The sequence below is a fragment of the Neovison vison genome, chromosome 4 (assembly GCF_020171115.1).
Source record: "Neovison vison isolate M4711 chromosome 4, ASM_NN_V1, whole genome shotgun sequence".
Taxonomy (NCBI): Eukaryota; Metazoa; Chordata; class Mammalia; order Carnivora; family Mustelidae; genus Neogale; species Neogale vison.
In genome coordinates this window covers 33,783,834-33,805,671 of record NC_058094.1, presented here as the reverse complement: position 1 = coordinate 33,805,671, position 21,838 = coordinate 33,783,834, and the positions used below count along the sequence as shown (strand labels likewise).

Below are 21,838 nucleotides of genomic sequence, written 5' to 3'. Positions count from 1 at the left end.
CCAAAGATGTACACCCAGTCTAGTGATACTTATCCTCATATATTTCATTTCGTATTTATGATGATCTCTCAGTCATTAAATTTGACTTTCTAGAAAAGAAAGTTGTTGAATTAGATAGCGATTGTGGTTTGTATTTCCTGCATCATTTTTCATGTTGTACCAAGACCGCTTACAGTATACCAAAGTTAAACATGTACAGTTTTACTAGCAACACTACGTCATGACTCAAGAGAAAATATTGAATCATGATATGTGGAGTGTCATACATTTACTAAATAATAAGAATTCCTCTGCCAATGAAAGAATTCTAAAATTAACCTAGTAAGTTTAAAGAATTGTTAACCGTTTTATTTATTTATGAATTTCCAGCACATAGAATAATGCCTGGCCCATTACAGGCCCTCAATAAATGTTTGTTGAATGAATGCATGAAACATTGTTTAAAAACTGAAAAGCTACTTCAAATAGTGTACAATGTATTCCTAAAAGAATCTCATCATTCTATAGATGTTTATATTAAATTGCGTTTTCTATTAAAATTTCTATAAGCTATTTGTAACAAAATTTTAAGTGCACCGCATTTGAACAGCATTATTTTATTGCCTTATATAACTTGGAACAGCTGTGTTCTTGTTAGTTACTGAATGATTTATGGACTTCAGTATTGAGGTTTTCTCTATAATATGTACCATGATTTTAAACAACTCTGTGCTATTATGACTAATGGTTTCTTATGCTGTCTGGCAAGATTATAGCAGCATTTTTGTAGTTCTTACTTATTTGCATTAGAATGGGTTACATAATTTTAAAAGTACATTACCAAAAGAAAGTTGTGTGATGTGTATGAAATATTATTTGTCTCCCCAGGACTTTTAAAGACAGAGTTTTGACTTCATTTGTTGGCATGCGATGTCAGAAATAGTTTATGTCATAATTTTTTAAAAATTTGGTTTTAATATCTTTTATAACAATAGTCTGTTGAGATGTGAGTTCTGTTCTTTGTAATAATAAACCTACCAGAAAGTCAGCATAGAGCTAAAGCTGAAAGTCGGGGTTGAGGAATTTTTTAACGGGCTTGTCAATTAACATTCTATATGCCCTATAGAATATATTTTTTTAAAAAAGTTTTCTTTTAATGTCCCCATTCACTGTGATTTTTTTAATAAGTACAAGGAAGGAGAGCTAAAACCGCCCTTATCATTTCCAGTATGAGATAAAAGGATTTTTTGTTTGTTTTGTTTTGCTTGAATGTATGAATGATTTCAGCAGTGTTTTTGTGAATGTTGATATGAAGACTTGAGCAGATACATAATTGTGTAATTTTCTTTGCTTTAATTGGGGACAAAAATACCTCTTTTAGAAGTTTTCGAATTCCAACTGAAGTTAAAGATGCATAATCCAAAATAGGCTGTCAGTTGGTGGTCTACATCAAATTATATTTGGATTATCTCTTGAAACGTTGTCAGAACTTGTAATTTAATGGCATTATTTCAAAATCAAAGTAATGTCGTGATTATTTTTCTCATCCTGTTCAACAGCTAAAAAATGAACAATTCCTACTTAAATTCCTTTTGATTTTGGTTATATTTTAGCCTGTTAATTAAGTGAATTTAAAACCTTGGCTATGTTGGTTTTCATAATGGTACAGTGTTGGTTATCGTCTCTTTGAGAACCAGAAAAAATAAGAACAATATAAGAAGAGTACAATGTATTAAACAACAGTTAAAGCATTAATATTTTTAAAAATTTCTCTTAACTTTGAGGTACTGTCATTTTGTGAAAATAAAAGAGAATTTATAATTTTTTTTTTGGTTCTGTAGAAGAAAAGATATGTAATGTTATTTTTCTAAGAATGTATAAAGCTTATAGACAAAGTATTTTGCCTACTTTACACAGTTATCATATACTGTAATATTTTAGAGGCTACAATTTCTCTTTTACAAATCAGAGCCATCCTAAAAGAAGATAGTATGATAACTTATTAATAGACTGTTTATTTGCTTCCATAACTTGTCAGAAATTCATTAAAAATAATCTTTTAGTCTCCCTATAATCACTCATTGTATCATGAATAGTTCGAAATTTTTGGTCACCAAAAGTAACAAATATACATATCTGGTCTTGTTTTTTTCTTCACTTGTGCAAATACAGAAGTTAATGAAGAGACTGGGCATGTGGAGGAGCAGTGGGGAGAAAAGCAGGGTGAAGAGGTCAAGGCAGGTCTGTCAGACTGTCTGTCTAAAATAAATAACTGAATTTTTTAGAAGTATGACTTTTCCATTTCATATTAGATGTTGGGCTCCAAATTTATAAATGCACAATAAAGAACGTTTTCAGTACTGACTTTTAAATACATTGCCTAATTTTATTAATGGAGAAATATTACATAAGCTATCTAATCAAGATAACTTACCAGAATGTTTAATTTATCCATCTGAACATGTTCTTTAGTATTTAAATCAAACTAAAATTATAGACAATGCCTCTGATCAAATTCATGCCTATCCTTTACCCCAACTCTGTATTTAATTCATTTATTTATTAAAAACTGAGTTCCTACTCTGGGTTACACTGAGTAATACATTGCAGTCCTAGCTTCTTCCCTAAAGAATTTGGTTTTGTAGAGGTAAATTATAAGTAAAGTAGAGTAGAATATAAATTCTATTAAAACTTTTAGAGACTATCACAATTTTCTTCATAAATTCTTTTCCTAAAATAGGAACAATTAACCAAAAAAAAAAAAAAGAACAATTAACCACATATTCCTGTTCTTCATCCCAACTCAACAGTGTCCTAATATTTATTGACAATCATAATTTCTTACTAAACATTCCATCTTCAGAGGGGAGGGCCTCCATTCTGGTGTTGTTTTTTTTTAAGTCCTTATTATATTTACATGTCATAACTTTTGCCACTTTCTTTGTCAGAATGTTCCTGAAAGGATTTTAAAACTTCAAATATTACATAATCAGTAAATGTATTAATACACTTTTTTATCAAATTTTTTATTTTATTAAATTCTTTTATCAGATTTCCACTATTTTTATTTGAAACGCAGAATTGAATCCTAGTCTTTTCTAAGATGTCAGTTTAAAAAGATTTAACAGTGAAGACTGAACAAGACTGAACAATGAAGAATGACCGTGGTCCTAATTTTATCATGTTTAAATCATCACTTTTCTTTCATGAACAGTAGAGTGTACTTCATGTGCCTTATGTTCTCTCCTTTTCCACCGTGTGAAGCAATGTCCTTATGGATATTGTGTATAACATGTATTTTCCTGGATGCATTGTCTCAGTATTTACAGTATAAGACGCAAGACCTCTTAAGTTGCAGTACCTGATTATCAGTAACTATTTTTAATATCATAAAGATAAGAATAATCATCAGAATGGGTCTGACCTTGAAAATAAAGGCAAGTTTAGCTGCACGTTTCTAGAAATGTGTAACTATCTCTGTTCTGAATATCTCGTATCCTAACTACTAGAATGTCATGCATCTTCCATTTTCCTGCAATGCTATAGGAATCACATGTTTAGAGAATAGCATAAAAAATGAATTTAATTTTAATTTAGCTGTGCAATTAATGTTTTCCTATTTGCCCATTCTTATATGTCTCATTTTAGTCTATATGAGTGGTGAAATGCTTTCACACTGTTCATGAATTGGCTTCCAGAGGAAAGTCATTTTTTAGGAAATTATAAGTTTGGGGGCTTCAGTGGTAGTTAATATTTTTATTTATTTTTCACTTCCTTAAGATAAAGCCTATTTGTTGAAGCAGTTTGTCTCCTATCCTCAAAATTAACTTCATTAGTGAATATATCAATTGTCAAATTAGTATAAAACCATAACTATAATCTTTCTGACTTACTATAAAATGACTATTCTTCATTTTATTTTTTTGTTTTTATTACTTTTCTCAGAGGATGGGAAGGATATACTTTACTCTTGTGTTCATTAATGTGAGAAGTCATGTTTAATGCATGAATTTGTTTCCCTAGTGTGTGATTGCATCTTTTGTGGTGTGCTTGGTTTTCATTTGGATTGTTAGTGACCTTAATTATTAACCACTATTGTCTGTCTTCAATGTTAAAAGACAATGAGGGAGAAGCACCAAGCCCGCCTAATAATGGGAAAAAAGGCAAGTCTAATATGAAGTTAATAGTGCCTTTCTATATATTAGACATTCATTTTTGATGTTTGTGATGTGTGTGAATATACTTTCTTAAATTAAATAGATATAAATATCCTAGTACAATCCTATTCTATTGAAATGTGTGTCATTTAAGTCAGAAGTTCGGCTTTCTTGGTCATGTTAAGATTCTGAGGGAGAAAGTGTTGACCAAGTTACCTCGTGAAAAACACAACATAGATATTTTTCAATCCAGAAATTGTTTTAAAACTGAGTGATTTTAAAAAATATTTTAAGCAGACTTTTAAATTAGAACTTTAGTTTAATAATATTAAACACCCACAATATTTGTAGATTTTTCAGTTTTATACACATGAATTAATATATTGCCTGAGTGAGTAAAAGAGATGATCAACTTCAATACTTAGATTTAGTTTTCTTATGATTATTGGTGGCTTAATTCTATAACCCAGCACAACTAAGTTCTGTCAAAAACAACAGGGACTGTATATGTTTTATAATAATTGATAATCAGAATTAGCTCAGAATGTCAGCATTTTAAGATGGTTATAAAAAAAACAATGTTCTAAAAAAAAAAAACAACAACAATGTTCTAAAATTTCTCTGTATTATAACAATTTGCCTTTGTTATGGGGCCAAATTTAAAAATGAATACTTTTTGCTTCAGTCGCTTTAGTTAAAATGTCTTTTAGTCTTGATTATATACTTCCCTGTCTTCATCTGTTATAAATAATGTCTACAGTGTTCTGTGTGGTATTTAATTAGCACTAAAATAATTTTATAATTTTTCTTACTATGGAGTATTAATTAACTATTCATTAACACCCCTTCCATCATAAAATTCTTGAAATATGCTAGGATATTTTAGGTTAAAAAGGTGAAAATAATGTAACTAAATAAATAAAATGAAATCAAGTATTATAAAATATTAACATTCTCCGTAAAACAATGAAAATTTACATAAGCTTTCAGTGTGCATTTACATAGTTGTCATTTTTATCTACATTTTAGCCTCCATGATTTCTGCTTAGTACCTACAAAAGGGTATGTTTATATGTACTGAAATTTACATCAGTGATCAGAAAAGTAGATATCTCTTCTTAAATGTTCAGTCAATTGTTAGAGTGCAACAAATTTTAAGGACATTTCATGCCATTTTTTTTATTTGAGTAAGTTTAAATGTATCAAAAGAATAAGGACTTCATAGGAGGACACCAAGGTAAATACTACAGCAGAGGAAATACTCTGAGCAGGTGTTTTGGGCTTCCTGAGCTCTAGTTGACTATGAACACTGTTAAGCCTTTCACCTCCAAACTCTTCCCCACTCTTGTTATTCCTTTGATCTTGCATGTAAAGGTTCTACTGACAATGATTGTTGAGTTACTCCCACTCGTTATTAGTATATTTTTTTCATGTACCTAAAGATCCTCATTACTGCAAAGCATCACCATTGTTATATAGATTAATCCTACATAGGTTACATAGATGGCCCACCTCTATTTAAGATCTAGGTATCTAATTTTTGCTTCGCAGTTTTCTTTTGGGAGAGACACATTTACTGTTTGTGTTGAATTTCACAGTACTGTTCAAGAGTACTATTAAGGTGAGAGGTTGTTTTTAAATTAGCTAAAGCATATTTGAGGGTTAGAGAAGATTCCATAAGTTAAAGGGATGTTACTATATTCCTTCTTTATTTATGTATTCAGAGGAATACATAAATAAATAGAGGTAACTATGAATTCTGGCTGTAGCCTTGTATTAGAAATGGCCAAACATTGAATTGAGTGATGGATTTATCACCATCCTCTCTTCTGATTTAAAATGCAAAGGGAGAAAATAATAAAAATAGAAATAGCTTTATATTGTATCTTCTGTGACATGCCCACATATCATTCTGGAATAGGAATAGTGTATGCTGCCTCTCAGTTAGTGAAATATGTGATCAGTCAGCCCGAGTGTCTCCATTAACCCTTTATTAAGGTCAGACTCTTTGGTAGGCGGAATGGGCTTCAGAGTTCTCAAATGACAATGTACCTAAGCCAATCCCTTTACATACATTAGCTCTTCATACCTTTAACGAGCTAGAATGAGACTATCTTTATTCCATAGCATAGCACTATAAATTAAGACTTAAGCATAATTGGTGAGTTTCTAGCTATTTATAATTGCTTTCATTTACTTATTCATTCATTCTACAGATCATTTTTGGGTACTTACTATCTTCTAGTCTCTGTTCTGGATTCTGGAAATATGCTAGCGTACCTGTCAAACAAAGCTCCATGCCTTCATAATCTTTATATTTACTGGAGCAAGCAAATAATAAGAGAATATAGCAAATCATTTCATATACTGATAAGTATGAAAAAGAAAATTCCATCAGGATAATGGGATAGTGCTCAAGAAAGTAGGGTAAATAATGCTTGATAATGCATTCTGAGAAGTTTTCCCATCAAGGTAATATTTGAGCAGATACCTCAAGAAAGTGACAGAATTACCACTTGAATGCCTGGAAAGAAGAGTGTTCCTGGCAGAGGGAATAGCAAGAAGGAAAGCTCTGTGATGAGAGCCAACTTGACTTGTTGGAAGAGCCAGGAAGAGGTGACTTGAGTGAGACCAAGCAAGCAGGGTGAATCGTAGTAAGTTGGGTCAGGACGAGCTGCGGCAGGTGACTGGTATCATCCATCAGTCAATGTTAGGATTTTGTTTGCTGAGTGAAATGGGAAGGTTTGATTCCAGTGACGTAATACCATTTCTTTTAAAATAAACTAAGTTTTTTTTAACATTTTTTTTATTTTTTTAATTTTTTATAAACATAAAATGTATTTTTAGCCCCAGGGGTACAGATCTGTGAATCGCCAGGTTTATACACTTCACAGCACTCACCATAGTACACACACCCCCCACAAATGTCCATAACTCCACCACCCTTTCCTGACCCCCCTGCCCCCCCAGAAACCCTCAGTTTGTTCTGCAAGATTAAGAGTCTCTTATGGTTGTCTCCCTCCCGATCCCATCTTGTTTCATAAAATAAACTAAGTTTAATTGTCATGTTAAGGCTAACCTGAAGGAATTGAGATAAGAAACAGGGAGGCTTTTGCAATAACCCAGGAAAGAGGTGACAGTGGCCTAGATCGTAGTGACAGGAGTAGTAGTTGGATTCTGGATAGATATTAAGGATGGAGCCAACAGAATTACCTGATAGGATGAAAGAGAGAGATTCAATAACATCCAAGATTTGGGCCTGTGTAACTGGGAAAGTAGGGAGTTTCTACTAACTGAAGAAAAAACTTGAGAAGAATTGTTTGGTGGGAACATTTCAGGGGCTCAGTCTGGGATATAAGCTACAGATCCTCCTGGATATCTAAGATAAGATGTCAAATAGGCAAATTAAAATACGGTTTGGATTTCAGGTTGGAGATTTGGACTGTTAGGGAGTTACCCTCAGAGAGAGAGAGGTTAAAGACCATGAGGCTGGCTGAGATTACGGAGAGAACAAGGGAAGAGGTTGAGGGACCCTGCGCTGAACTCTCTCATACTCGGAAGCTGACAAGATGAAGCAGCAGGAGACTGAGAACTACGAGGGAAACCATGGAGCACAGTGTCTTTGAGTACAGGTGAAGAAAGTACTTGCAGTGGGCGAGAGAGAGCTACTGAGTGTGAAACCATCACTCGATTTAGCAAGTGTGCCGTCGTCAAGTTATCCTTCGTTAAGGGCAGTTTTGTTGGAGTCGTATGAAGGCTGAGGAGCATGGATTTAAAAGAAGGGAAAGAAGGGGAACAGTGAATATAATAGATGCCTTTGAAAGAGTTTGGCTGTAAAGGAAAAAAAAATAAAAATCTGGAACTGAGGGGAGAGATCATGGGTCTACAATGCATGCAGGACACATGGGAAACTTGGTATGAACATGAGTTTTGTTTTCTGAATCTGGATTCTTGGTTTGCTTTCTAGAGCCATCTGGCCCCAGTCATCTCCCTGTAGTTTACCAGTGTATCTCTTGGTATTCTGTGGTTTCACTTCTAGATTTAGAATCAAGACTTTTAGATTTAGAAGAAGCCTTATAAGTCTTTTAATAAAGCTGCTTTTCTTCATTGACAAAGGAATAGAAATCTAGGGGATAATCAGCTTTCTTCAATCTACATAGTAGCAGATCTCTAGTCTTGACTTCCAGAGTATGCATTTCTGTATCCTGCCTCTTCAGATAAATGGTGATCTTCTTGCATGGGTTCCAACCATTTATTTTATTTTAAATATTAGCTAATGGCTTAGTTCAGTTCAACCAATGTCTGCAATTTTCAGCTAATTGTAGTGGGTGGTTATTGAGGATACACTGACAGATCAGATGTGTTCCCTGCTTTGGGGAGATCCCAAGATAAAACAATGAGAATAAAATGAGAATAACAAAACAGAGCTGGTAAAATTATTTTGTAGCATGTCACTTATAGAAAGTGCTTGAGATTGTGATATATACAAATAAAGAGGTAAGTAAGTTGTGAGGGGTTCTGGGTAGGTTTTCAGCCTAAGATATTCCACTGCTTGTCCTAGTTCATATTCTGCCACTCTCTCGTGGCTAAATTATTTTAATAATATGAAGCTTTTAGGCTTTCCAGAACACTGAAATGTAAATATTCCTGAGGAGACTGACCTGAGCTATTATTACATACAGATCTTTTTAAAATTTTATTTTATTTTTTATTAACATATAATGTATTACTTGTTTCAGGGGTGCAGGTCTGTGATTCATCAGTCTTACACAATTCACAGCACCTACCATAGCACACCCTCCCCAGTGTCCATCACTCAGCCATCTTTCCTAACCTCCTCCACTCTAGCAATCCTCAGTTTGCTTCCTGAGATTAAGAGTCCCTTATGGTTTGTCTCCCTTCCTGGTTTTGTCTTGTTTCATTTTTCCTTCCCTTCCCCTATAACCCTCTGTCTGGTTTCTCAAATTCCTCGTATCAGTGAGATCATATGATAATTGTCTTTCTCTGATTGACTTATTTTGCTTAGCATAATACCCTCTAGTTCCATCTATGTCATGCCAAGTGGCAAGATTTCATTGTTTTGATGGCTGCATAATATTCGTGTGTGTGTGTATGTACCACATCTTTATCCCTTCATCTGTCAGTGGACATCTAGGCTCTTTCCATAGTTTGGCTATTGTGGACATTGCTGCTATAGACGTTGGGGTGCACATGTACATACAGATCTTCATAGGAAGCAAGTTAGAGCCTGTGAGAGGAGAAAGTCAAGTGTGGGAGATGGATGCTGAAAAATGCAGTAGAGCACTAGGTACCTTGGAAGAGTGATAATGATGAATTCTGCCTTGAACAAACCCTACTCTAGTCTACTAGTCTGCTCTAAATAGTGTTACTTGCTATCTAGATATGCTCTAAACTTACTTTCTTAACTAATTAGATATATTTAAATTGCACAGAATAATACTTTTCAATAGTAAGTACCATATAAATGTTAGCTGTGATTAGTAAAATTTCCTCGTAATATCTTGCTCCAACTTTGTATTTTCAGCACAAACTGTGAAAACTTTCAATTTAAAGTAAAAGCACACCTGATTATAAAAGTAAACCTGAACCATTTATTCAATATATATAGCTTAGTAGCTTTTAGGAAATTATTCATCTTGATGCTGTTCTTGACCATATAGCTTGCATAAGAAGCAATACCGGGGGAATAAATCAGATTAGGTTGCAGCATTAGTTATTATATAACATGCTAATGCATTTGTAAGGGTTTTAATCCATTTGTAAAAATCAATATGCAAATATTTAGAATACTCTTCTCTAACAGAACTATTTAAATTATTAGTACTTTTCAAGTTTTATAGTGTTTAGAGAACTCCATTGGAAGTCAATACTTGGCTCCTAAGCTCATTTCTATTCCTAGGCATATGACATCTGGTAAAGTTCCTAATTTCTCTGCACCTTAGTTTCCTCTTCTGTACAATAAAGTATCTTATAAGAATTTTTTTTTTTACAGAAACTAAGTGTTTTTGGAGATGTAGCTAATGAAATCTAATGTCTCATGGTTTTGTTTCTGATTTATTATCTATGTTGTCACTGTTATTTGTTTATTTTGTTTGGTTTTGGAAACTTAGCAGATGTAATCTCTAATTGACTGTTGGTGAGTCATTCACTGTCAGGCTGATAGACGAAATAAATGCTACCATGCTACCTATCAAAAAATCATGTTCCGGGGTACCTGGGTGCCTCAGTGGGTTAAAGCCTCTGCCTTCGTCTCAGGTCATGATCCCTGGGTCCTGGGATCAAGCCCCGCATCGGGCTCTCTGCTCAGCAGGGAGCCTGCTTCCCTTTCTCTCTTTCTCTGCCTGCCTCTCTGCCTACTTATGACCTCTGTCCATCAAATGAATAAATAAAAAAAACTTAAAAAAATCATATTCCTAAATGTACAGAAGGAAAAATGTTTTGTCCCTTTGAGCCTCAATGTAGAGTTGCCTACATTATTTCAAACATAGTTAACCTTGCTGACTAAGAAGAGAGGAAAGAAAGGAGAAAGAAGAGGGGGAAAATACAGGTTACAAAGGAACCCAAAATAGTAAAGTAATTTTGACAATCTATAATGAATATTTGTGTCTATATGCATTCTAGAGGTTGGATAGCATTTACGGTGTGGACAGGCTTTGTGTTTCTGCCTCTCTGTATTCCTGTGAGTGCTTCTAGGGCAAGGAAAGTAAGATACCCATGTCTTAATTTCCAAATTTGATTTGTATCTAGATAATAATGGATTTTATATTTCCTAAATATGGCTTTCTTTGCCAACTTAGATGAATGATGACTTGACCAAAAATTATATGAGAGAAATTCAGGGATACCATAGAATAGCAAGGAATTTATCATACAGTTTTTAGCAGGATATGCCTTCAGTCACATCTGTATTATGGAATAGTAATTCGGAGAGAGTGAGGAAGATGGCTTGAAAGAAACAAGATAGAGGACCGAAGACCATTTCAGGTCTTTCAATAGCCCACTATGAGGGTTTGAACTAGAGCGAGGAGAAGGAGAAGAAATGCATTTTAAAAATTTCCTTCCTCGTTCAAATCCACAAGCCTGAATGGATCAGTTGTAGAAGTTAAGTACTTATACACAAATATTTTAAAATTTCTTTTCCTAATCTTTCCTTTCTTTCTCGGAGCCCATTTCTCCTTATTTTACTTTTCTCTCCTCCTTTGCTCATTTTATTTCTTCTGTATTTACAAAGCCTCAACTGGCTAATCAGATTTAGTGAAAAACTCCTTCTACCTCAGACCTTTCTGCATACTTCAATCATTATTCAAGCCATACCATCACTGATTTCCTGAATATAATTCTAAAGCCATCTTCTATTTGTTGTTGAAAATGATGTGATCTTAGGAGAGGGAGTAAGAGCACAGGTTTTGGGCCTTGGCTCAGGGCCTGTCTTTATTATGTACCAACACTAGGCCCGTAACCTAAGTTCATCTGAGAAAAAGAAATCTTACCATCTTTCTTTTATGCCCAATGTGCTACTTTGAGAATCAAATGAGGTAATGAATGTGAGATTGTTTGTAAACTAGAGAACTAGTCAGTTACCCTTAATAACCAGCTCTTTGTTTTCTTACCTGGAGAAACCAACCACCTGATAGAAGGTCCTTTTTTTTGTTTTATAGGATTAAATATGATGCTCTGCGTGAAGGCAATCGAAGCATATATTATACAAATATAGTCTTATTAACATAAGAATTTATGCTCTTAAGTTGTAACATTTATAGGATTGGCTACCTGGGGTGATGGAAAGTCGCTGAAATAGTTATTTTGAGGACTTGGGTTTCTTAAATGTCACCTAAAAGCTCACTTCATGGTTAAGTCTTCATTATTAAATCAATCTTTAAGCTTTCCAATCTACAAATTAAATTGACAACTGAATACTTACTCAATTCGACTTCAAAATACTCAATTAGAGTGTTATTTTTAAAAAAGAGAGAAAATTATCCCTCTAGAACAAACTTTTTGTGTGTACTTGAATGGATTCCTGGTCTGCACACTTGGACATATATTCTTTCAAAGTAATACTTACGGATTAATTACATTATATGTCTTTGATCTTCACTTTTTAACCTTGGGTAGTATGTTGTACAGAATCATGCTAGCACTTTATACTTAAAATTTCAATTTTAAGTTCATTATTATTTAACATTAAGGAGACCATTTTCATTTTTTTTTAAATTATCACAATAGTCCTTTAACAGAAAAGACTCTCTTTAAGGTGTTCCATCAGTGGTATTTTTGCTATTTTTGTTTAGTATGTCTAAAACAACTTTCCGACAATTTGAATAGTTTCCTGAAACAGAACTAGTTTGCTAGTTTCATTTTAATACTATGGCCCATAATTCCAAGAGGGCTAACTAGATATAGGTAGCTCTCAGCATGGGTTTTTGGGTGATTAACGAAGTAATGAGTCAATAGTTCTGTTCTTTTTATAACTTTAATTCAGTTTTAAAGTAGACATTTGAATTTTAACAGAGGGTTTAAATAATTACATTTAGAACTTTTAGAAAATATTCTATACTCTCAGTGTCCTAATTTCATCATCTCTGGTATAAGAATTCTTCTACAAAATCTGACAAGTCTAGAATAATAAGAAGCAAGAGCAACTCGGTAATTTTAGAGATGGAAATAACCTTTCAAATTTTCAAGACTAAATTTCTTACTTCAAATATAACATATAAGAGGCCAGAGAGGCTCTGAACCTTGGCTAAGGTTGTACACATAGTTAATAGCAGAAATGTTCCAGAAGCTAGCATTCCTGGCTCAGTCGAATAACCTATCTGTGACATTTTTTAATCAACCATTGATAGCCTTGATCTAGGTCTTCTTTCATTGTTATATTGGCTGTCATTTATAAATTGATAGTTATGGAGTACTTTTGTTACTGGCATATAATAATTTTCAACAAATACTTGCTAATGTCAGTCTGTCAACGCAAGACAAATAACTATAAACAACTTCTCTTCAACTAAAATGTTTGTCAACTCAAAGAAAGTGTTTAAAAATTAAACATGTTATGTGTTAAGGGGCTTTCTGCCAATTTACAAATAGGCTATACCATTTTCAAAACAAGCCATTTCGACTTCTGCATACTCAATCTCACTTCAGAATAGCATGTCTTCTATTTTGTAACATTATAAACTATCAAGTGATGAAATGACTCCTTAAGATGACAAATGTATAGGATTTTAGCACATTTTAGGAATAACTCTGTAATCCTGTTGAATCTTTCATATTATATCGGTGGATGACCAAAAGTGCAGATTTTTCAAAAATCAAGAAATACTTTGTTTCAATGAGCTTATTATTTTCCCCAAACAGAGAAATTAGTCTGTTGGTTTTTGATATCAGATTAATTTGGTTAAAGGTACAGACAGTTTGTTTATTCCTATAACTAAAGAGGGCTTAACCTAGAGTTGGGGAATTTATTAGAAAGTCTATATATTCTCTAAAGGTTTTAAGACTGTTCTTCCCACTAGCAGTTGATTGAAATATAGTATCTTTATCTAGATTGTTTACCATTTGAGAGTCCTATATTGCATCTTTAGCATATTATTTATTAACACCCAATTAGAAAATCAGGGTGTTGACTACACATCTAAGTGTAACTTTCATACTCCCAAATCAAGGAGTTTGTTTCTTCACAAAAGCTGATTTATGTTGGGCCAGAAAAAAAGCATCTTATTATTAATAACATTTATTTTAGGTTTAGGAACTGGAAAACCCTTACAATTAATGCAGTTGATTCTAACAGTATAAGTAAATAAAAACAAAAAATAGTAAGTAATCAAAATCAAAAACAATAATGTATCCCAAATCCCCTATATTTGATGTTGCAGTATAGCATATTTTCCATTTTGACAGTGATTTCAATTTCCCTAGTTATGTTTTGCTTAGGTTAATATTATAAAATGTTAGTATTTCATTATTTAATGTCCAAAGGTGGACAAGTCACCATCTTAACTAACAAAATAACCAACTATTAATAAATAGCTAACAAAACTCTTAGTTATTGTATGACATAGTGAAAACTAAATGGGGATTAAAATGTATATTGACAGTAACCAGCTACTTATAATATAGTTGTAGAAATATGTGGATAAAAAACAGGCAAGTGTATACTTAAGTATTTATGAATGCTGCTATGAGATTACATTGTGATCAGCAAATCTTTTGATACATGACTTATAAGGCCCTACATGATCTGTACTCCCCCGCTTCCCATTTCATTACATCTTTAACCTCATCTTCTAGTACCTTCCCCTTCGTCCACTCTGCTCCAGTCACAGAGTTCACCATGCTTTTCTAGAATATGTCAGACATGCTTTTACCTCAGGACATTTGCATGTGCTGTTCTTCTGGTTGTAATGCCTTCTCCCCAAATAACCATATGGCTAACTCCCCTACTTTCCCAAGTTCTGTACTTAAACTTGTCTTCTTTGTGAGGTGCTCTATGACTAACCTATTCAAACATCTGTCACCCTCTGGACATTTTATTTCTTTCTTACCTACTTCATGTTTGTCTTCTTAGCACTTACCAATATCTAAGTTACAAAACATTTTATTTGTTTATCCTGTTTAATCTAATTTCTCCCACTAGAATATAAACTTTATGAGAACACGGACTTTTGTCTGTTTTGTTTGTGGTTAAATTCCCAGTGCCTAATCATGCCCAAATTATAGTAAGTGCTGAATTATATTTGTTGGATTTAAACATAATTTACAGTACTACAAATAATTCTGAATAATTTTAGATAAGCCAGATAACTCATATTCAATGAAACCAAACTTAATAGTTTTCATTGAAATAATAACCCCACTGCACATAAATTTTTCTGTCACTTAATGAAAGTACTAAATGTGGTAGCAAAAAATTAGTCACTTTGTCTAACCATATATTAAAATGTATTTGTAGATTTTCTCTTGGTATGTATGGAAGTCTCTATATTTTAATTCCACATAAACATTTTATTGTACCATAATAACATAATGCTTAGCAAAATGTTTATTTCTAAAATAAATTAATATTATTTAATAACAACTAAAAAAACCTTTATTTACCAAGCCATTTTAATTATATTTTCTTCATACCTTGGCCCCACTTATTTTATCAAAAATAAATTTTGGAGATTACTGGAACAAATTTTAGTGCTCTGGATTTTGAAACTTATAAGAAAATTCAAATATCACATTCCTGTATTTAAAATATTGACTACCTATTAATAAAAATCTGTGGGAAAACATAGGGGGAAAAATCTAAAAACTAATTAGGTTCTGAAGTATTTTTAGGTTCTCGTTGTACACATTGTCTATGCTTCTGATAAGTTCTGATGATTGTTTTTTGGTTTATACTAGAAGTTACATGGGAAGACCAGCAGAAAAAGGTGAATGGTACAATAAGTGATGACAAACCATTGCCGAAAAAGAAACACCAATCTGAGCCAGGTTTGTCAGGGTTTGGAAAACCACTGAAAGCATGAGACTCTAAGCATTGCATTTCATGCTTTTTAATTATGTGTGTGCTTGTACCTCATCTTTCTCATTTTGGTGTGAACTTTATAGTGTGTAGACCCTATTTAAATTAGAGTGGTGAACACTTTATTTCAAGATATGTGTAGAAAACAAATTCTACGTATTTTGGAAAAAAGGTTTTTTTTGTTATCAAGATTACTTTTCTAGGAGAAAAATTGACTAATTTAAGCAAAATGGTCATTTATATATTTGGTTGTTTTGGCCCAAATTAAAGTACCTTCTTGGAAAAGGATCACAATATATAATTAAATATAATATATATAATTAAATATAAATACATATAATTAAAGTACCTTAATGGGGAGGTATTACTTGTTTTCTTAAAAAGTACTATACAGAAGTCAAAGCACTATACCAGATATTGGAAATGACTTATTTTACAACTTTTGCAGCTAAGATATTGCTAACAACCACAAAGAGTGATAGCATATTGTGTGAATTCAGTAGTCTCTATAGTCCATTATTTCTACAAATGAATTGAAATGAAATGAAGTAATTTTATTTTCCTCTTTCTTTTCTTCTTTGGAGAGGTATTATTAACTTAGTAGAAGACAAAAACTTGAACCAAGAGTAAAAGGAAGAGAAGCAAAGGGCAGAAGTAATCAATAAACTGAATAATCAGTCCTAGCCTTAATCCATGATTGGATGAAAGTCCGTTGAAAATTTCTTTCCAAATTTTAGGATGGCCTTTCTGATAGTGATATTATCATTAAAATGACTGCATCTATAGTAACAGTGTTAATGTATTTTTATATGGTGACTCAGTTCATCTTACATCTCTGAAACTTTTATATTTTAAAATGTATCAGTATAAATTAAATTAAATTAATTTTAAACTGATTCATTAATGAATATTCACTGCTATCCGTTGTATGCCAGAAATTGTGATTGGTACTGAGTTATCTGGGTAAACAACACTAATGCTGCAATGTCCTCATAAAGCTTACATTCTGGCAAAAATATATAAATTAAAAGTGATTATACTAATGACTATGTTATCAATTGTGATAGTGTTTTAAGGAGAAGAGTAGGTTGCTTTGAGAAAAATAATTATGTTACATAAGTCTGGAGAGGAAGAAAAAATGCTATAGCACAAGTGGCTTAATCTGTGAATTCTCTTTTAGTTATACACATTCTGGAAATTTAATAAAATAAGCAGGAATTTACATTGGGAATTTAAATATATAAGTTGTCAGAGAAATATCTTGCCTTTTTTTCAATTTTTCAATTATGCATCACAGTTTGTTTTGAAAATAATAATTATCTTAATATATTTAATGAGATTTAAAGGTAAATAGTATAAAATTAATGATTTATATAACAAAAATTATTACTGTAAAAATATTTCCTTGCAATATTGTGTGATATCAGTTATCTTTAGTTATTAAACTATTGTTTGTCTTATTTGCCATGATATCTGATTACATAAATAGGCTTATAGCCATATAGATCGATATAAATAAATTACATTGAATATTAAAGTCAATGCAAAGTTTGGCTAAAAAAATCTTAAACCTCACAAACAAAATTTTTAAAATCTCCTAAATATTATTAATTTGTATATTCTCATAGATAGAATATATATATTTTATCCCTTGAGTCCTCTAACTGAATATAAACATCATGTGTAAAAGAGGAAAATTAATGTAATTAGAGTGCCTTAATGTCATGGCTTAAAATGGTTATAGATTTTTCTATTTTGGCAATTGTGCATTTTCCCATACACTAGGAAATTCAAACTGGCCCTGGAAATTCCCACCCTAAATGTCGTGAGTAAGTATGCGGTATGTTAAGGCAGCAAACACTTGTTAAATGTTAGTATTCCTAAATATCATTGTTTGTTTCCTAAAGAAAGGTGGGATATGTAGGGATTATTTTCAACAATTGAAACTTTGAAGTGATAAAATGGGAGGCAAATAATGGGATATCAGGTGAGTGGGGCTAATTACCTATGTTTTGAGCATGGGCTTTACAGAAGACATGTTTGGAGTCGTTCTCTCTTTCATATTTAAGTATGTCTATGATACTAATAATCTATTGATTGTAATCCATGTTTAATACATTATTTTCATTCACTAAAAGCTAAGATCACATTTTCCATTAATTGTCAAAGATTCTTCATCAGAAGATTGTTATAGTAAACTTGTGGTATTAGAAAAATTCATAAGGACTTGAACCCAAATCTGAGATGCAAAGTCAGCTATGTGTATCAATAGTGTATACTGCTTTTTTTGTTGCTGTTTTATCAGAATCTGTGCAAAAATAATAGCTGGGAATTTTGCCATTTTTAGGATGTATGCTAATAACTTAAAAATCATTTCAACTTTTTATTTTAAACATAAGAATATAGAACCAGAGGACTAAATGGCACCAAAAAAGCTAGAAAATGTGTTAATGAATATTTGGATGAACTTTAAGTATTATGGACTAGTTTCTGCTTCTTTTAAAGAAAAGTCTTGATATTTCAAAATCTGACTGTCCTGAGGGGGTTATCAGCAAGAAAGGTGATTTATTTTCAGTATCTCTCACTTAATTGATGGGATAGATGAAGATTCCTGGGAAATATAATGGTGTTTATCAGATTAGTATCTTAGATATGAACACAAATATAAGTATTGTACAAATGATTTTAAACTTCAGGGTTTACGGATAGTGTTTAGTGTAAATCACTAACGTCTTCCTCAGCTAGATGTGAATTAGATTTTGTTTAGACCATAAAGTTAATAAAACAATCTTGACAGAAGTCAAGATTATTTGAGTATGGAAAAACCTGTTGTTTAATTTTTAATGAGCAATCTGATTCCAGACTAGAATACTATGGCCTATAATAATGCTTTGCTATTAAACATTGAAAAACTTTAATCTGTTGAGCTTTATATTTTCACTTTGTGAGTCTATCTGTTCTTAGAGTAATTGAAATGTTTCTGAAAAAAGAGCATATTTTATATTAAATTTTTATCTCATATTTTACTTAAACTCATCCCACAAAAACTCTGGTGAGAATGCTAATTTTAGTTAGGCTGAATGAATGTTTTGGAACTGATACAGTTTCTCTAAATAAAGATCTTGGACTTAAATAGTTCAGAATGGACTTTGAGATATAATTTTAAATGATTTCTGATGTGTTTGATAATTAATTGATACTTTTCCAAAAAGGATTATCTACCTTGGTTCATTATTTTTTAAGTGTATAATAACTTAGCTACCCTTCTTGTAATTATCCTGAAACCATGATGGTGCTACTTACTTTGCTGTTTCTTGTCTGGAAAATAAGTCTATGCCTTTTTGGGAAAGGGCAGTGAAACAATTTGCTGGGTTACTGTATGATTATATATTATTTTGGAAATAGAAACTATTCAGGTAACAAGTTCTGTTTTACTACATACTCTAGCATCTTGATGCATAAGCCCTTAGTATTAGAATTATATAATTTACTTAATGTATTAACCTTTAATTTTTTCCAATATGGACTTTATCATATTGTATTCTTTGTGGACCTGTAACTGTGGGGAAGGTAGGGATTTTTTTTCTTCTACCTTTGGATTTATGCTTTGCAAAATTATCTTAAAAAAAAGTAAATACTGAAAGATGTATTTTGTTAGTGTGTTTAATACTTAGCTTTTTTTTTTTTTTTACTATTTGGTGTTGTGGAGTTTTGCTTCCTTTTATTTTTGGGTACTTTGACATTTCTTAAACGTAGAAACAATGTGTTTCCATCTAAACTGATAATCTAAATTAGTCTTCTAGTTAAATGCTAATCTAATTCATCTAATCTAGAAAAGAGAATCAAGGTTATGTTCTTAGTCAGTATTAGACTCTGGTAATATCCAGATTGTTGTAGAATAAATGAATTTTATTTTTTATAAAAAATGATATAAAACAAAGTAAATATTTTATTGCAAGACAAATTAATTGATGGAATTTCAGAATTAAATACTATTGATACTTTCAGATGTAAATATAGCATTCTTTGTTAATAACTGTGTTTTCCTATCAATAAAGAGAAATTTCATGATTTATGAGTTTAGTTGCTTATTTAAAGTTGATTCAGTTTCCTCTGAATATACAGATAAGCTTATAAGGCCAAGCTATAATTCAATGACTGTTGTTTTTATGATAAATAGTGTGATGTATTTTGAAAGTCAATTATTTTAAACTCACTCAATATATTCTCTGAGTATATTTTTCTTCTGTATTTAAAATTGCATTATGTGTCAGACCTCAAGGACAAAATCAGTGAAGAACAGTACAGCTAGGAAAGAAGATATTTAAAAGAAAAACATTTTTATTAGTGAGCTTTTAAAAATAACAAAATATTTTAAAAGATTGTACCTTGCTTATTTTAATAGGTAGAAGCTATTGTAAACATTCAATTATTTTATGGTTGATGACAAGATTACAGAAAGTAATAATTAGTTTAAAAAAGAAACTCAGACACTTGGTTGAGGAACTAATTCTTCAAGATGTTTTCACATTGGAGAGTTTTAGTTCAAAATCTGTAAATTTGGTAAACATTTTATTTTTATATTCTAGATCCATCCTGATTTTTGTACCATTGAGACACTCCTACAAAGTAATTGCTTATTTAGTCTTCATTTTGAAAAGTATCTCTCCTGCCAAAGGGACATACTAAGGCTATGATCTTTCAAAAGCCCTCATAATATGATTAGTTTTTAATTATATGAAAGTTCTAGTATGCTTTTAAAGTATTAAGGCTTTTGTTTCATTGTCAGGAATTTTTGTTTGTTTGTTTGTTTGTTTGTTTTTGGTCAGGAATCTTTTTAAACAGAATTCTTGCTCCTGAAGGACCTGTGTTTACTTAAGTACAAAATCATCTAATAGGACCAATATTATGTCTGTTGTAAATGGTGATAAATGAGAAAGAACATTAACCGTAAACAAGTTTCCAATAGATATCATACACACTTGGTAAAAACTGTATTTATAGATAAGCGGGCCCATGTACATACCTTTTAAAATTAATTTGATTGAAGATTATTCTTTCTTTTTGAACTTGAGGTGTATTAAGTCAAAATTTAATAATAGTTAATACATTATATTAGGAAGAGAAAATTTTTGGTTTGCACAAAATTTTGCATAAAATTTGGCGTCATATACACTATTACAAACTTAACTTTTTTACCAAATAAATCAATGAAAGTAATTATTTTTTATATCTGTTTATCTTCAGTAGTTCTTTTTTTAATTTTAAGGACCAAAATATAGCAGCTTTAGTTGGTAGGTACATAGATAAACACAAAGATGTTGTATTACTTTGCTTGATGCACCTAAACTTAAAAATACTTCCCAAAAATAATTGCCATAAATGATGAAATGATATTATGGGGTTTATGAAGTATTCATTATACCTTATAAATGTCTTTTTCGATATAATATATGAAAATTTTTTATTTCTCCTTTCTTGGCTCATATGATGGAATGAACCAAAAAAAAAAAAATACTGTATATCTTCTCTGCAGAGTCTTTATATTTTTTAAAAATGAAACTAAAACTACAGGGTGCCTGGGTGGCTCAGTGGGTTAAAGCCTCTGTCTTCGTCTCAGGTCATGATCTCAGGGTCCTGGGATGGAGCCCAGCATCAGGCTCTCTGCTCAGCAGGGAGCCTGCTTTCCCCCTACCCTTTTGCCTGCCTACTTGTAATCTCTGTCAAATAAATAAATAAAATCTTAAAAAAAAACAACAACTAAAACTACAATTCAGCCATAATTATAACAGATACCAAAGCAAGGGTATACTTTTACTATATTTAACTTCTTACTATTTAACTGGTTATTGGTTAAAGGAAGTATTAGAAAGAGTTCTCATTAGAATGGCCATTAAAATAGCACTGAAAAGTAGAATGTTTGTGGGATAGTAATGATCCAAGGAAAAATAAAGAGGAATTGTGGAGGCTGTTACTTTTAGCTTCTTCAAGATTTACAGAAGTCTGTAATTCATTGCAATGGTATATGTGAAATAAGTACTTACAGTTTATTCCCATTTAAGTAAGATCTGGCCACTCAAATGATGCTGACTGTAAGTTTTTCTTTGAAAATGAGGCTGTTATAATGCAAATAATGTATAATACAAATTCTAACAACAAGGAAGACAAG

The 21,838-nt window shown here is 31.8% G+C and overlaps 1 protein-coding gene across 49 annotated transcripts in view; it reads left to right on the top strand.

Moving 5' to 3' along the window:
* The window catches only part of RIMS2 (regulating synaptic membrane exocytosis 2), a 592,339-nt gene that overhangs the window by 394,078 nt on the left and 176,423 nt on the right, over positions 1 to 21,838 (top strand). The gene's annotated exons all lie outside the window — the stretch shown is intronic.